Below are 15926 nucleotides of genomic sequence, written 5' to 3'. Positions count from 1 at the left end.
TAGCATAGTTGACTAAGTTGTGCAAACTCTTACAGTGGTAGACTAGCAGATGTAGGGGATGTAGGTGGTACGGTCTACCCGATCGTAAGGTGCTAGCGCTTCTGAAAGACTATGTCTCGGTCATCCGTCTTCTCAAACACCATGTAGTGCGAGAAAACAAACGGAGGCGATCGAGTCTTGTGGGGAAAAGTGCGCAAACCTCTGCAGAGTGTAACAAACTAATCATGATTAGCCGTGTCCCCGGTTATGGACATCTTGAGTACCTAGTACTTGGATTATCATGTGAATCTCATCATGTTACTTTAATTAATATTGTTGGGTTTTAATGATGATACTTAATTGGGATTGGGAATGCTGTCAACCATTCTCAATGTTTAACAACCACCTTGATAGTAATTAAATTTTTATTCCTTTGAAGTAGGGAAAAATTGGCTTTACGCAAAACTGTAACCATAGAGCTTTCCACCAGCCAAATATGCATACAGTATAGTTGTTTCATTCCATTACTCTCTATGTGTTACCTTGCCAGCATATTCCATGTGCTGACCCATTTTCGGGCTGCAACGTTAAATGTTGCAGACTTTTCAGACGACGATTAAGGAGTTTTTAGGTCGTGGTCTATACTCAGTGATGCCGTTGGAGTTGATGGACTCACTTATCTTCCAAGCCTTCCGCTGTTATCGTTATTAGATGGCCTTAAGCCATATTTATTGTAATAAGTTCTCTTTTGAGACACTCGATGTAATAAGTGTGTGATTGCTACTCTGCTATAAATCCTCCGAACTGTGTGGTGTCAGCATTACTGATCCAGGGATGACACCGGAGCACAGAGATCAGACTGTTTGAGGTCTGGTCGCTACAGAGATGGTATCAGAGCACACGCTGACTGTAGGACACGACCACTAAGCTAAAGACCTAGATCACTACTCACTCTCTTCTCTTCTGACCTCTCATCTTTTCTATTCTTTAGGATGGCGGATGCAAGGAACAAGTTCACGCAACCGGATGAAGATACACCCTTTGGACGTCACTTGAAGGAAGTCACTAGATACCTGAATATAGGAGTACCAAGCTTCATGGGAACCTACAATGCCACTTTACCTGAAGAAGAGCGCTGGATGATTCAAGTTCAAGTTCCAGGAAGGACGTTCATGCCAGTCACTGAGCCCATAGAATTTTCTTTTGATGCACCAACTTGGAGTGTAGGAAAGAGCATGGTAGCTCACATCGCCATGGGACGCATTGGAGAAGTCTACCGCAAGGATCTCAGGGATACTATCTACCAGATTTGTGGGCGCCGAGATGAACACTGGGAGATGATCAGCACCAGGAATGATAGATCAATTGCAGCTTTTATCCAAGAGTTAAATGAGCACATTTGACGATAGGAGAACCAGATGTGCGCCGACATGATAGATCTGAAGAATGCTAAGACCAGAATCAAGGAACTGGAGGAAGAACTCAAGGCTACACGTGAAGATTATGAAGAGGAAATTGAAGTATTGGTGGATAAGAATGCCGACTTAACAAAGAAGATTGGAATATTTATGGGAGGCCGACGCCAGTAGAGGAAGACGAAGAACCCAAGGAGATTAGCCCGGAAGACTACATCATCATTGACGGCACCGACTCGAAAGCAGATAGTAGTGATGATGATTATGTTGATGAAGCTAGAGCAGATATTATGGAGTCAACAACCGTAGAATATTTCTAATAGACCACCTCACCAATAGTAGTAGTCCACCATGTAAATATAGTAGTCCGAGCACTTTTGCGATAGTTAGATCGATTGTATGCCCTTGTTTGATTGATTGAAGTGAATTGTTTGCTTTTGCCTCATGTTCATATGGGTAGTGTTTTCAATTTAGACCCTCTCTATTCTTATATCTCATCTTTTCTAAACCCTCAGATGCCTCCGAGACGTGACCCCGGATTTTCCTTTCCACCGGAGCTCACCCAGTTGATCCAGCAGCAGAACACATTGATGCAGTTGCTAGTCCAGAATCAGAATCAGGGGAACAACAACAACCCACCACCACCACCACCATCTGTTGACCACTTAGCCCGTTTTCTTAGGCTGAATCTGCCGGTGTTTTCCAGTAGCACCGAGCCGATAGTAGCGGATGATTGGCTCCGCAAGACAGCTAGGGAGTTGACCACAGCAGGATGCATAGATGCGGAGAAGGTGAAGTTTGCCGCACATCAGTTAGAAGGACCCGCAGCATCATGGTGGGAGAATTTCACAGCCACCTTCCCAGTCAACACTGTCACATGGGACCAGTTTCAGCAGGCTTTCCGTACTGCCCATGTTTCAGCAGGAGCTATGGCCATGAAGAAGCGTGAGTTTCGTAACTTGCGCCAAGGAGGACGGACAATTGGCCAGTATGTGGAGGAGTTTAGTAAGCTAGCACGTTATGCCCCAGATGATGTTGCTACGGATGCAGCTAAGCAGGAGAAGTTTCTGGAAGGACTGAATGATGAGTTGAGCATGTAGTTGATGGTAGCCACCTTCAACAACTACCAGGAGTTGGTAGATCGTGCTCTTATGATTGAAGGGAAGCAGCAGTAAATTGAGAATCGCAAGAGGAAGTATGGACAAGGAAAGTACAATTCAGGGGCTCAGCAGAAGCCACGTTTTACCCCTAGATCGGGAGGACATTTTCAGCATATCCATGGGGGAGGTAGCTCGCACAATCACAATGGCACTAAGAATGGTAATGGCAATGGAGGAAGCAACGGTCAGAACCGCACCAACCCATCAACCCCAGCCAAGAAGGACTTGAGCCAAGTCACTTGCTATAAGTGTTCGAAGCCAGGACATTATGCCAATGAATGTCCTGAAGGCCAAAATGGCAATGGAAGTTCTGGGAAGAAGCCGAACCCTTTCAACAGGGGATAGGTGAACCACATTAGCGTGGAGGAGGTTGAAGCTCAGCCCGATGCAGTAATAGGTAAGTTTTTGGTTAAGTCATTTACTGCACTCGTTCTTTTTGATACAGGAGCATCACATTCATACATCTCAAGGGGATTTGTGGATAAGTATAACCTACCAACCCAAGCCCTTAGGTCACCCATGTTAGTAACCTCGCCAGGAGCAGAGTATGTGGCTAGTCTATGGTGTAATCGGTTACCATTAAGGATTGGTAACTATGTTTTCCCCTCAGACCTAGTAGTATTGGAATCTCAAGGATTGGATGTGATATTAGGCATGGATTGGTTATCAAAGTATGAAGGGAATATTGAGTGTGCTAGTAAGTCAATTTTGCTTACCACACCAGAAGGGAGAAGGATCAAGTATGTATCCCGGCATGTGCCAAAGAGGACCCAAGTAAATTGCCTAACAGGAGTTGTGCAGGAGGAAGTACCAGTGGTAAGGGATTTCCCTGATGTATTTTTAGAAGACTTGCCAGGCATGCCACCAAATAGAGATATTGAGTTTTTGATGGAGTTATTGCCGGGCACTGGGCCAATATCAAAGAGACCATATAGGATGCCAGCAAAGGATTTGGTGGAAATTAAGAAGCAGATTAAGGAGTTACTGGATAAGGGATATATTCGCCCAAGTTCTTTGCCTTGGGGATCGCCAGTACTTCTAGTGGACAAGAAGGATGTATCGTTAAGGATGTTGTGGATTATCGAGGATTGAACGTGGTAACGATCAAGAACAAGTACCCACTACCAATGATCAACGATCTGTTTGATCGATTGCAAGGAGCTAAAGTATTTTCCAAGATCGATTTGTGATCAGGATACCACCAGTTGAAGATTCGAGAACAGGATATTCTGAAGACAGCTTTTACCACCAGGTATGGGCTGTATGAGTATACCGTTATGTCATTTGGTCTGACTAACGCGCCTGCCTATTTTATGAACATGATGAACAAAGTGTTTATGGAGTTTTTGGATAAGTTCGTCGTAGTGTTCATTGATGATATCCTGGTATATTCGATGAATGAAGAGGAGCATAAGGAGCATTTGCGTTTGGTACTTGGAAAGCTCAGAGAACACCAATTATATGCCAAGTTCAGCAAATGTGAGTTTTGGTTGAAGGAAGTAGGATTCCTCGGACACGTTATATCCGGAGAAGGTATAGCAGTAGATCCCGCTAAAGTTGAAACTGTGACCAAGTGGGAAGCCCCAACAACAGTTGGAGAGATCCGGAGTTTTCTTAGACTCGCAGGATACTACCGGAGGTTTATTGAGAATTTCTCAAAGATTGCGAAGCCTATGACGGAGTTGTTGAAGAAAGATACCAAGTTCATATGGACGGAGGAGTGTGAGGCTAGTTTTCAGGAGTTGAAGAAACGCTTGATTACCTCACCAGTGTTGATTTTGCCAGACCAGACCAAAGATTATGAGGTGTATTGTGACGCTTCACGTCGAGGACTTGGAGCAGTGCTTATGCAGGAAGGGAGAGGTGTTTCATATGCCTCAAGACAACTGAAGCCCCATGAGTTGAATTATGCCACGCATGATTTGGAGTTAGCAGCCATAGTGCATGCATTGAAGACATGGAGACATTTCCTCATTGGAAACCATTGTGAGGTGTACACGGATCATAAGAGTTTGAAGTACATTTTCACACAGAAGGAGTTGAATCTCAGACAAAGGAGATGGTTGGAGCTTATGAAAGATTATGATATGAAATTGCACTATCACCCCGGAAAGGCTAATGTAGTAGCTGACGCGTTAAGCCGTAAGAGCCATGTCAATACGTTAATGATGGGAGGGATACCCAAGGAGTTAGCAGAAAATCTTCGTGAACTATGTGTGGAAATAGTTCCGAGAGGCTATGTAGCAGCACTAGAGATTCAGTCAACTTTGATGGATAGAATCATAGAAGCTCAGAGAACTGACAAAGAGATTGCCGCTATAAAGGAGAAACTGAGCAAAGGAAAAGCTAAAGGATTTCGTGAGGATGAGCACGATACCCTATGGTTTGAAGACCGTGTTTACGTGCCCAATAACCCGGAGATCAGGAAGTTGATTTTGCAAGAGGCACACGATTCACCGTATTCAATTCACCCAGGAAATACCAAGATGTATTTGGATTTGAAGGATATTTTCTGATGGATGGGAATGAAGAAGGATATTGCGGAGTATGTAGCAGTTTGTGATGTATGCCAGAGAGTAAAGGCAGAGCATCAAAAGCCAGCAGGATTGTTACAACCATTGCCGATACCCGAATGGAAATGGGATAAGTTAGGCATGGATTTTATCACGGAATTGCCGAGGACTCGTTCAGGCTATGACTCAATTTGGGTTGTAGTTGATCGATTGACGAAAGTAGCTCATTTCATCCCAGTAAAGACCACTTACACCAGTGCTAAGTTGGCAAAGATATACATGACCAGAATAGTATGTCTGCATGGAGTTCCGAGGAGTATCGTATCAGATAGAGGAACCCAGTTTACCTCAAAGTTCCGGAAGCAGTTGCACGAAACTTTGGGTACCAGGCTAGAATTCAGTACAGCTTTTCATCCATAGACAGATGGACAGACTGAGAGAGTCAATCAGATTTTGGAGGATATGCTGAGAGCTTGTGCGCTAGATTGCTGATCTAGATGGGACGATAATTTGCCATATGCAGAGTTCTCTTACAACAACAGTTATCAAACCAGTCTAAAGATGGCCCCTTTTGAAGCTTTGTACGGAAGGAGGTGCAGGACACCACTGTCGTGGGACGAAGTTGGAGACCGCTAGTTGTTTGGACCTGACTTGATTTAAGAGTCTGAACAGAAGGTGAAATTGATTCGCGATAGGCTCAAGGTAGCCCAGTCCAGACAGAAGAGTTATGCGGATTCTAAACGCAAGGAGACAGTTTACAAAGTCGGGGATAGAGCTTATCTTCGAGTATCTCCACTTTGGGGAACAAAGCGTTTTGGAGTTAAAGGGAAGTTAGCACCACGATTTGTAGGACCATATCGAGTATTGGAACGTATGGGGGAAGTAGCCTACAGATTGGAATTGCCCAAAGGATTGTCATTAGTACATGATGTGTTCCACGTTTCTCAGTTAAAGAAGTGTCACGCGGAGATGGCTGACGTATCGTTGAGAGATACAGTGCCTTTGGAAACTATTCAGTTGGATAACGATTTGACCTACGAGGAGAAACCAGTTAAGATCCTCGAGTTTGCCAGCCGAGTTACTCGCAGCAAGGTTATCAAGTTTTGCAAAGTTCAGTGGAGCCACCACACGGAGGATGAAGCCACCTGGGAGCGAGAGGAAGATTTGCTCAAAGACCACCCTCACCTATTTTCTAGCCAACCCAAATCTCGAGGGCGAGATTCATCTTAAGGGGGGGGGGTAGGTTTGTAACATCCCAAATTTTCAATTTGGAATGTTATATATTAGATCATCATTGCATATCATATTTTATTTTTGCATTTTGGTTGATCGTAGAAAATTCTACGCAACTCAATGACCCACGGAGAGAGTTGGGGATTTCGTTATTTTCATATTTGAGTTTTCTCAAATTTTGAGAATACGATCATTTGATTTTATTTATTTTATCATCAACTATTGCTATTACAAAAATATGAAAGAGGGAATAAAATGACTTTCCCAAAATAAAGAAATATTGAGGATTTAATAATAAAATCAAACAAGATTTTATTTTGGAGTTTTTTAGTGTTTTATTTGAATTTAGGAAAAATGTGCGTTTTTCAAAATTGCATATAGGGCCCAAATAAATGTTCACTTTGTCGGGCTTGATTTTAGAAGCCCGGGAAAATTTATTTTGGGATTTTTGGAGTCCGTTCAGTATTTCTTTTTATTTTTCTTCCGAGCGGAATATTTAAAAAAAAGGGAACCGACCTAACCGGGCCGTGTCCGGATAGGACTCTGGCCAGGCAGGCTTTAAAAGCCGGCCCAGCCCCCCGGGGAGGAACCCTAGCCCCAGCACCGAGCCGCCCCAGCCGCCTGCGCCCGCCGCCGCCACTCGCGCCGCACTACCGCCCGCCGCCGAGGTTTGCCACCGCCTCGTAATCCGCGCCACCCGTTTTTTTAGGAAAGCGATTGGTTTTCCGTCGGTTTTTTTCGTTTTTTTTTAGTTTTCGTTTTTTTAGATCGTTTTTTTCGGTTTAGGTTAAATAGCGAGCGTTCGCTCGTTTGTTCGTTTAAACGAACACGTTCATCGTTTAGATCGGGATAACGAACGTTCATTAATCCGTTCGTCGTTTTCTTTTTCTCGGATTAAATCCGTGATTTTTCTGATCGCGATTCCTGATCCGATTTTCGTTTTAGTATAACTTTTCGCTTGTTTCTCGGAATCAGGCGATTCAAGCGCCTAGAGGTTCGTCTCGAAACCCTCTATCCGTTTAACCAACTTAAACAAGATTTTGCTACTATAAAACTTAACCTAGATCCAGATTACAAGAACGAAGTTGTTTTCTTTCGCCGTTTGACTTTCGTTGCTTCGTTCGATTTGATTCTTTTTGCCAACCGGAGTTCTTAAGTTGAACCTTCTGGTTAGATCTCTTATTTGAGTTTTACCTGTGCATTAGATGAGTACTTATTGTATGCTTGTTTTTTTGTCTGCGATAGACTATCCGGAGTGCGCCGCCTGTTACTTCGAATCGTTAGGTTTCGCGGATCATCAGCAAGGCAAGTAACACTTTGATCATACCTTTTCTACTACCCAGTTTTATTGCATTAGATCAATCCTCAACATTGCATGATTAGGATCTAATTAAATTGTGGGATGGGAAGTAGATGAGGTAGTACCTATTACCTGTTTATTATCAAACCGTTGGGAGTTACTTCTACGTTTGCTTATTATGCCATGCTATGCTAGTAGACGTGGATTGGGTGAGTGATATCCATGACAGATGTGAGATTGATAATTAATGGTTTATCTAAGGTGGCAACTTAAACACACATCTGGGTGGATTGAGGCACCTGGGTATTCGAGGACTTGCCTGTTTTCTTTTGGACCGCCACCCAGGCTCAAAGGGATCATGAGACTATTCATACTAGAAACTTCCGTGTGCAGCCACAAGCTATTATGGGCTCTAGCATAGTTGACTAAGTTGTGCGAACTCTTACAGTGGTAGACTAGCAGATGTAGGGGATGTAGGTGGTACGGTCTACCCGATCGTAAGGTGCTAGCGCTTCTGAAAGACTATGTCTTGGTCATCCGTCTTCTCAAACACCATGTAGTGCGAGAAAACAAACGGAGGCGATCGAGTCTTGTGGGGAAAAGTGCGAAACCTCTGCAGAGTGAAACAAACTAATCATGGTTAGCCGTGTCCCCGGTTATGGACATCTTGAGTATGTAGTACTTGGATTATCATGTGAATCTCATCATGTTACTTTAATTAATATTGTTGGGTTTTAATGATGATACTTAATTGGGATTGGGAATGCTGTCAACCATTCTCAATGTTTAACAACCACCTTGATAGTAATTAAAATTTTATTCGTTTGAAGTAGGGAAAAATTGGCTTTACGCAAAACTGTAACCATAGAGCTTTCCACCAGCCAAATATGCATATAGTATAGTTGTTTCATTCCATCACTCTCTATGTGTTACCTTGCCAGCATATTCCATGTGCTGACCCGTTTTCGGGCTGCAACGTTAATGTTGCAGACTTTTCAGACGATGATTAAGGAGTTTTTAGGTCGTGGTTCTATACTCAGTGATGCCGTTGGAGTTGATGGACTCACTTATCTTACAAGCCTTCCGATGTTATCGTTATTAGATGGCCTTAAGCCATATTTATTGTAATAAGTTCTCTCTTGAGACACTCGATGTAATAAGTGTGTGATTGCTACTCTGCTATAAATCCTCCATGTACTGTGTGGTGTCAGCATTACTGATCCAGGGATGACACCGGAGCACAGAGATCAGACTGTTTGAGGTCTGGTCGTTACACCCCCCGGGGAAGTAATGGGCCTAGATGGGCCATAGGGGGAGAGAGAGGGAAGCCCACAAGGGGAGGTGCACCCCCACCGCCCCATGGGCTGTCTAAATTGGACAAAGGGAAGGGGGCGCGGCCCCCCTTTCCTTCACCCTCTCCTCTCCTCTCCTTCCCCTTTCCCCTTTGAAAGAAAGGAAGGGGGGCCGACTTGGACTAGGAGTCCTAGTCGGTTCCCCCCCTATGGCGCGCCCCTTGTTCGGCCTCCTCCCTCTCCTCCTTTATATACGGGGGCAGGGGGGCACCCCAAAACACAACAGTTGTTTCTTAGCCATGTGAGGTGCCCCCTCCACAGTTTACTCGTCTGGTCATATTTGTCGTACTGCTTAGGCGAAGCCCTGCATGGATCACATCACCATCACCGTCACCATGCCGTCGTGCTGACGAAACTCTCCCTCGATACTTTGCTGGATCAAGACTTCGAGGGACGTCATCGAGATGAACGTGTGCTGAACTAAGGGGTGTCATACGTTTGGTACTTGATCGGTTGGATCACGAAGACATTCGATTATATCAACCACGTTAACCTAATGCTTCCGCTTTTGGTCTATGAGGGTACATGGACACAATCCCCCCTCTCTTTGCTATGTATCTCCTAGTTAGATCTTGCGTGATCGTAGGAATTTTTTTGAAGTTGCATCCTACATTACCCAACATTGATAAGTTGGAAGAAAATTTTAGTAACTTGAGCTCGGATTTTTCTTCCATTAAAACTATTGAAAAGAGTCCTCCTAGTAAGAATACCAAGTCTAGATATGTTTCTAAGAATAAGGGTGCCACTTCTAGTAGCAACCATGAAGATCTTAAGATGATTAGAGTTCACCCTAGTTTCGTAGGCTTGATAAAAGAACCCATTTTGATAAATATGTCTCTTGATTTTTTTCCTAGGAGTTTGATTATTAAAAAATTATATGCTAGAACTCCTAGAAATTATGGTTGTGTGATTGAGGAGTCGGAAACCAAAGATGACAATACTTGAATCTTTGCAGTATGCCTTGCTAGGGGCGTAAAACAATAGCGCTTGTTGGCAGGTAACCCAATAGTTATCTTCGAGATTTTTGTTTTTCTTTCTGTTCTTCAATAAATATGGAATTATACTTCTATTATGATTGTGTGTTTTGCGTTTTAGTTAGTGTTTGTGCTAAGTAAAGCCTTTGGGGTGATTTGGGTGATAGTTGATTTGATCCTGTTCAAAAACAGAAACTTTTACGCCAAGTTCTGGAATTTTGAAAATTCACAGAAACGTGTTTTTTCTCTAAGTATTTTACATATGATTGATATAGAAATTGCCTACATTCTCCTTATTTTTCAGAATTTTTGGAGTTACAGAAGTATGGTCAATGCCAGATTACTATAGCTTGTTTTGGTTTTGACAGATTCTATTTTCGTTGCATTGTGTGCATATTTTGATGAATCTATGGATTGTATCGGGGGTATAAGCCATGGTATAGTTAGTATACAGTAAGTATAGTGCAATAATAAAGTGTGAACGGGTTTGCAACGACACATAAAGTGGTGATTTGCTTTATTATACTAACAGATCTCACGAAGGTTTTGTTAAGTTTTGTGTTATTGAAGTTTTCAAGTTTTGGGTGAGATCACGATGTATGAAGGAATAAGGAGTGAAAATAGCTTAAGATTGGGGTTACCCATGTCACCCCAAGGTAATATTCAAGGATAACCAAGCAACTAAGCTTGGGGATGCCCCAGAAGGCATCCCCTCTTTCTTCTAACGACCATCGGTCATTTTACTTGGAGCTATATTTTTAGTCCTCACATATCGTGAGTTTTGCTTGGAGCGTCTTGTATTATATGAGTCTTTGCTTGTTTTGCTATTTAGTTTGGCACAACCTTCCTTGCTGGACACACCTATTTGAGAGAGCCATAATGATGCAATTATTTGTTAGAATTTCTCTATGTGCTTCACTTGAATTTTTTCAGCAATGGAATTGCTCTAGTACTTCACTTATATCTTTTTAAGCATGGTGGTGCTTTAATTTTGAAGAAATATACTCTCATGCTTCACTTAAATTATTTTGAGAGTTAGATTTTTTTTGAAGAAATATCCTCTCATGCTTCACTTATATTAATCTGAGAGATGAAAATTTTGAAGAAATATTTATGCTCTCATTCTTCCCTTAAATTTTTTTGAGAGCTTATTATAGGCAATGGTAATACATGAACTTAGTTCCAAAGTGATATACATTAAAGAGGGATAATAAAAACTATAATGAAGATCATTGGATATTAAAACATGATTCCTTGCAATAGTTTTGGGATTTGGAGATAGTAATATGTGAGTCATGTTTGTGAGTAATTATGCTTTATTAAGAATATTGGTGTTAAAGTGTGTGATTCCCTATGCAAGCATGAAAGTCAATAGTTATTCAATGAAGTTACATCCTACTTGTGGTGCATTATTTGGTGTTAGTTATGTTTAATGCTCTTTTATGATCGTTTTCGTTTCTTGGTTGGTTGCTTCTCAAAATATTTGCTAGCCTTTCCTTGTAAAAAGCATGAATACTTTTTCTGCATAAAAAATCCTAAACCAAGTTGTGAAAAATGAGTCCACCATATCTATCTATATGCGGTATTTTCGTGTTGTTCCAAGTAAATTTGTACGTGCCAACTCTAATTCTCAAAATGAATTTCCTTTTTGTGTGCCCCTATCGCTCATGAAGCGACAGGGGGTGGCCGATATTTTCCATGCTAGGTATGTTATTCTCAATATGAGTGTTTATTCACTTGTCATTGCACGAGAGTGTGGCCGGTAATAGGGATGCCCAGTCCCGAAATGAAAAAAAAACTTTATGTTGTCCAATAATAATTTCCTTGGAAAGATTTGGTATGGAAGGCACCCGTGGATACAACTAGCCATGGACTGTGATAGAATGGTGGAAAAAGGAATAACCTTTATTTTATTTTTGGGAACTGCCTATGATTTACCTAGCATGGAAGATATTCAGAATTCTTGGTCGTTTGCGTTGATAGGAAAATCATGTATCTCAAAACAATTTTATCTCTCAATTTAAGCTTTGAGCTCTAGCACCTCTACAAATCTCTGCTTCCCTCTGCGAAGGGCCTATCTATTTCCTTTTATGCAATTTTTATTTTTGGTGAGTCCCCATCTTCTCTTATAAAGCACCAACTAGGGAACACTATTGTCATACTTGTGCATTGAATGTAGCTAATATTTGAGTGTGTTTCATGAATGGATCAATTACTTAGCATAATGGGCTGGGCATAGCTTTCTTTAGCGTTGATATTTTGAAAGACATGATTGCTTGTTGATATGCTTGAGTATTGAGGTCTTAATGTCAAATTATAGACTATTTCTTTGAATCATCTAAATTCCAAATGTCCATGCTACAAAGAAAAGAATATGTGATGAATATGATGGGTAGCATTTCACATCAAAAAAATTGTTTTTATCATTTACCTACTCTAGGACGAGCAGGAATTAAGCTTGGGGTTGCTGATACGTCTCCACTGTATCTATAATTTTTTATTGTTCCATGCTATTAAAGTATGAATCTTGGTAGTTTTATACTCATTTACTAGCAACTTCATATTGTTTATTGGGACTAACCTACTAACATAGTGCCCAATGCTAGTTGATGTTTTTTTGCTTGTTTTTTACTTTGCAGATTATCAATACCAAACGAAGTCCAAATGCCACAACACTTTTTGGAGTTTTTTCTAGACAGAAGACAACCAGGTAGCTAAAGGACCGCAAGATAGGAGGCCTGTGGGGCCCACTAGGCACCAGGGCACGCTAGAGGCACTAGGCGCCTCCTATTGCGTAGTGGAGCCCACGGGAACCTTCTGGAGTCACCTCCACTTATATAAATACTCTAAAAACCCTAGGGGATTCAACGAAACACTTCTCCCGGAGCCACAAGTTCCAGAACCACGAGATCCAATCTAGAGGCCTTTTTTAGCACTCTGCCGGAGGGGGCAACGATCACGGAGGGGTTCTTCATCATCCTTGTTGCCCCTCCGGTGATGCGTGAGTAGTTTACCATAGACCTATGAGTCTGTAGGTAGTGGCTAGATCGCTTCTTCTCTATTTTTGATCTTCAATACAATGTTATCCTCGATGTTCTTGGAGATCTATTTGATCTAATGACTTTTTGCCATGTGTTTGTTGGGATCCTATGAATAGTGAGATTATGATTATTTATATCCATGAATATTATATGAGTCTTTGCTGAACTCTTTTCTGCATGATTGTTATAGCTTCGTATTTCTTCTCCATAGTGTTGGTTTGGTTTGTCCAACTAGATTGATTTTTCTTGCCATGGGAAGAGGTGCTATGTGATGGGTTCGATCTTGCGGTGCTCAATCTTAGTAACAGAATGAGACATGACACGCTTGTATCGTTGTTATTAAGGGTAACAAGATGGGTTTATTCCTACATGAATAAATCTTGTCTAGATCATGTCATCATTCTTATTACATTACTCTGTTTTCCATTAACTTAATACACTAGATGCATGCTGGATTGCGGTCGATGTGTGGAGTATAGTAGATGCATGTAGGAGTCGGTTTACTACTCTTGGACATGATGCCTATATACATGATCATTGCCTTGGATATCATCATAATTATTTGCTTTTTTGCCAATTCCCAACTATAATTTGTTTACCCACCGTATGCTATTTAGTAAGGCCCCCAGGTCTATTTCCTATCATATTAAACCTTTAAATACCTTGCTACACTCTTTGTTTATTTATTTTATTTTGTGTTCTAGTTTGATCTATTTATCAAATCTCATACAATTTAATCTATCTCAATACCGTTGAGGGATTTACAACCCCTTTGCACGTTGGGTTGCAAGTATTTCTGGTTTGTGTGCAGGTGCTATTTTACATAGTGTTGCTTGGTTCTCCTACTGGATTGATAAACTTTGTTTCAAAACTGAGAGAAATACTTACTGTTGATTGTTGTATCATCCCCTCCTCTCCGGGGAATTACCAATACAAATACAAGCAATCAGAAGCATAAGATGAAAATGCATATTCTTGGTCATAACCCCGTCGTTTGGGTTGTTCTGCGTGTTGGCTTGCAAGGTGAATTATTTGAGGATTGTAGAGAACCAGATTTTGAAGCGACCGCACAATAATTGAAGATGTTGCAATACAATGCTCAAGCTTGTGATATTCTATTCAATGGATTATGCCTTGGATAATTCAACAAAATCAGCCGCCTTGAGAATGCAAAGGAAATTTGGGATACTTTGGTTGATATGCATGAAGGTACTGAGTCCGTGAAGGAATCCAAGTTGGATGTACTTCAAAGTTAACTTGACAAGTTCAAGATGAAGGATGGTGAAGGAGTCACTGAAATGTACTCTAGGCTTGGTCTCATCACAAATGAGATTGCCGGCTTAGGAAATGAATGGATAACCAACAAATTCATCATCAAGAAGATGCTTAGAGCTTTGGATGGAAAGTATTATACCGCGTGCACATTGATCCAAATGCTTCCCAATTACAAAGATCTCAAGCCCACAGAAGTCATTGGTAGAATTGTTACTCATGATATGTCACTCAAGGATAAGGAAGAGCTTCACAACAAGTCAAGTGGTGCTTACAAAGCTTCAAGTGATGCTCCTACAACATAAAGAGACAAGCTAGTCTCCAATGAAGAAGTGAGCTTAATGGTGAAGAACTTCAACAAGTTCTACAAGAGTAGAAGCAAAGAGAGAAGCTCCATGTCAAGGTCCTACAATGACAAAAGATATTCTAGTCGTGATCATAATTGCTACAATTGTGGAAGACCCGGACACTACTCAAATGATTGTACGGCTCCCTACAAGAAAAGAGAAGACTCGCCAAAAAGGAGGAGTAGAAGAGATGAATCACCTCCAAGAGAGAGAAGGAGTAGAGATGATCATTATGAATGAAGACCATCTCGTTGAATCAAGGATTTAGAAAGGAAGGACAAGTCATCAAAAAGCTACACAAGACGAAGACATCAAGCTCACGTTGGTGAATGGGTTTCCGGTTCTGACTCTGACAACTACTCTGAGAGAAGCTATCACTCCGACTCTAACTATACTCAAGATGAAGGTGTTGCCGGTCTTGCACTAGTGTCATCAAACTCCCACGACATATTTGATTCACCAAATGAAGGAATTGGAAGATGCTTCATGGCCAAAGTCCTCAAGGTATCACACCATGAGTATCTTGATTTTGATAGTGATGAAGATGATTTGCTAGGTGATGATGATTTACTTGTTAACAAAATTAGTGGTGTGAACCATAATGAACTTGCTAGCGATCATGCTAATCAAGATGAAACGCGTGACAATAACAAGAAGGAAATTGATGAGCGTCTAACTAAAGAATTAAACACGCTTAAGTTATCTCATGAAACAACTCAAGAGGATCATAGAGAGCTCCTAAGAACTCATGAGAAGCCATTCTTCGAGTAGCTAAGTTTAGAGCAAGAGCATGAGTTACGAAAAGCTATCAATGATGATATTCGACAGAAGAGTTCTTCTTACATTGCCAAACGTCTCCTCTTGTCTACTTATATGCCACAAGTAAAATCTAGTAACAAGAGCAAGAAAGATTCTTCTTCTAGAAGTAACAATAACCATGCTAAATCCAATATTTTTTGCTTCTAGTAGTTCTCATGATTCCAGTAATGATTCTCTTAGCCAAGTTACACTTGAGCAAGCAAATAGCTTATTGAAGGGAATTATAGAGAAAGGTCATTAGTGCAAAGACATCGTATACAAACAGTTTTTACCCCCTTTCCGCGATGGTGTTCTCAACCCTCGCCTAGTCGGTGCGCGATAGGAGGGTCCTTCCCGCACGACCTAGAAACTGTTGGGATAGGCCCTACAGTCACACACGCAGGGCAAAATGAGCTCATGTACGACCAGCCGAGGCATCAGAGACAATTATACAGGCCCAATCATTTCCATTCGTATGTACATCCCACATAGTGAATCCTAGAAAAATGTTTCTGCTGGCATTCTGGGAATGGGGGCACCCA

Source organism: Triticum urartu, chromosome 4, assembly GCF_003073215.2.
Source record: "Triticum urartu cultivar G1812 chromosome 4, Tu2.1, whole genome shotgun sequence".
Lineage (NCBI taxonomy): Eukaryota > Viridiplantae > Streptophyta > Magnoliopsida > Poales > Poaceae > Triticum > Triticum urartu.
The sequence above is the reverse complement of the archived record's forward strand: the minus strand, read 5'-3'. Positions refer to the sequence as shown.